Genomic DNA, 2,513 nt, shown 5'->3' on the forward strand with positions numbered 1-2,513 from the left:
TGTTTACTTCGGCTCCGGTGCTGGCTCATCCGGATCCCTCTTTACCATTTCAGGTAGAGGTGGACGCGTCAGAGGCCGGTATAAGGGCCGTGCTTTCGCAACGGTCCGGCACGCCACCTAAACTCCGCCCCTGTGCCTTTTATTCCAAAAAGCTCAGTCCGGCGGAGCGAAATTATGGCGTAGGGGACAGGGAGCTGTTAGCCGTGGTACAGGCCCTAAAGGTGTGGAGGCATTGGCTTGAGGGGGCTCAACACCCTTTTCTCATTTTGACTGACCACCGTAACCTGGAGTACATCCGGGCAGCTAGGAGACTGAACCCTCGCCAGGCGCGGTGGAACATGTTTTTGGCCCGGTTCGTATTTAAGATCACGTACATCCCTGGGTCACAGAACGGTAAGACAGACGCACTGTCTCGGCGGTATGACACTGAGGAGAGGTCCGTGGAGCCCACTCCCATACTGCCGGAGTCTTGTCTGGTGGCACCGGTAGTGTGGGAGGTCGATGCTGAGATCGAGCGGGCGTTGCGCACCGACCCTAGTCCTCCTCAATGCCCGGAGGGTCGGACGTACGTCCCGCTCGAGGTTCGGGATCGATTGATCTATTGGGCTCACACGTCACCCTCCTCTGGACATCCTGGTATTGGCCGGACGGTGCACTGCCTTAGTGTACTGGTGGCCCACGTTAGCCAGGGATGTGAGGGTTTATGTCTCCTCCTGCTCGGTGTGCGCCCAGTGTAAGGCGCCTAGACATCTGCCTAGGGGTAAGTTACAACCCCTGCCCGTTCCACAACGACCATGGTCTCACCTCTCGGTGGACTTCGTCACTGACCTTCCCCCCTCGCAGGGGAATACTACTATACTGGTCGTTGTGGACCGGTTCTCTAAGGCCTGTCGTTTGCTCCCTATGCCGGGCCTTCCTACTGCCCTACAGACCGCCGAAGCTCTATTCACCCACGTTTTCCGGCACTACGGGGTACCCGAGGATAATGTGTCTGATCGAGGTCCCCAGTTCACCTCCAGAGTCTGGAGAGCATTTATGGAGCGTTTGGGGGTCTCGGTGAGCCTCACCTCGGGTTACCATCCTGAGAGTAATGGGCAGGTGGAACGTGTGAACCAGGATGTGGGTAGGTTTCTTAGATCATACTGCCAGGACCGGCCGGAGGAGTGGGCACGGTACGTTCCCTGGGCAGAAATGGCCCAGAATCCCCTACGCCATTCCTCAACTAACCTAACCCCTTTCCAATGTGTGTTGGTTACCAGCCGGTTCTGGCACCATGGCAGCAGAGCCAGATCGAGGCTCCTGCGGTGGATGAGTGGGTGCGGCGCTCGGAGGAGACGTGGAACGCTGCACACGTCCACCTGCAGCGGGCCCTCCGTCTGGAGCCGCGCGTCAAGGGGGGGGTACTGTCACGGTTTCGGCCGAGGCTGCCTCTCTTCCTTGCTCGGGCAGGCTTCGGCGGTCATCGTCTCCGGAGTACTAGCTGCCACCGTTGTATGTTTCGATGTTTGTTTGGTTTTGTCTTGATGTTGTACACCTGTTTTCGTTTAGCGTTCATTAGTGTCCTATAAGTTCTCGTTGTGTTTGTCAGGTGTTGTGTGTGATTGTACTTGCTGTCGTGTTTGTGCGCTACTGTTGGTTGTCTGGGCTTCGTTGTTTTCCTCCTCTGTTTGGGAGGGTTCTCGCACAGGTTAGCGCGCATTTTGTTTTACGCCTGTGTGCGTATTTTCTCGCCTCCGGGCTTTTTGGCTCGTGTTCTGAGTGAGTGTTCACTAAAGTCTTTTGGACTAAGTTTCTGCGTCCTGCGCCTGATTCCTGCACCACACCCACCTACAGCACCCGCTGACACTCACTCCATTACAGTATTTGAGGGGCAATGACATTGTAATACATTTGATAAATCAAACTTTTGATATTGGCTTAATTATTAGTTCATGACATCTCTCATTTACGTAAATTCTGTGAAATTTAATTGAGACAAATATTATATTATATTAAAGAGAAATATGTATTCTAATGTTTATGTATTAAGATTGGTTGGTTGAATTTCATGTCAATAAGGTGTTATGCCATTGGCCACACTTGCAGATAGCGGGAGATCACGAACGTCAATTTATCCCAGTCTGATATTTACATTCAAGCAGTAGGTTGAGTTCTAAACTAAAGCACTGTATTTGATTTATGTAAATTACAGTTTGTACAAGTTTAATAAGTACAACAGCTCAAGGTCAGCCACAGAGCTTTACTCTAGTAGCAGGTTAGATGGACATGTCATATGCAGACATTCCTGCAGTAGGTAACCTGATCCTCCTTAAGGTCTCAACATAGTCTAGAACAAGCAATGGTTAAAGAATAAGGAGTGTGGTTCTCCTGGAAGTGGGTGGGGCTAGTGAGACACAGACACACAGAGGTCTCTCATCCAATCCATTTCCTTTACCAGAGTGGTCCATAATTAACTTTTGCTTGCTTGGCACTTCCAACCAGATATAAGGAGGCTGAGGCCTCAGCGTTCTTAA

The sequence above is a fragment of the Coregonus clupeaformis genome, unplaced genomic scaffold (assembly GCF_020615455.1).
Source record: "Coregonus clupeaformis isolate EN_2021a unplaced genomic scaffold, ASM2061545v1 scaf1381, whole genome shotgun sequence".
NCBI classification, from domain to species: domain Eukaryota; kingdom Metazoa; phylum Chordata; class Actinopteri; order Salmoniformes; family Salmonidae; genus Coregonus; species Coregonus clupeaformis.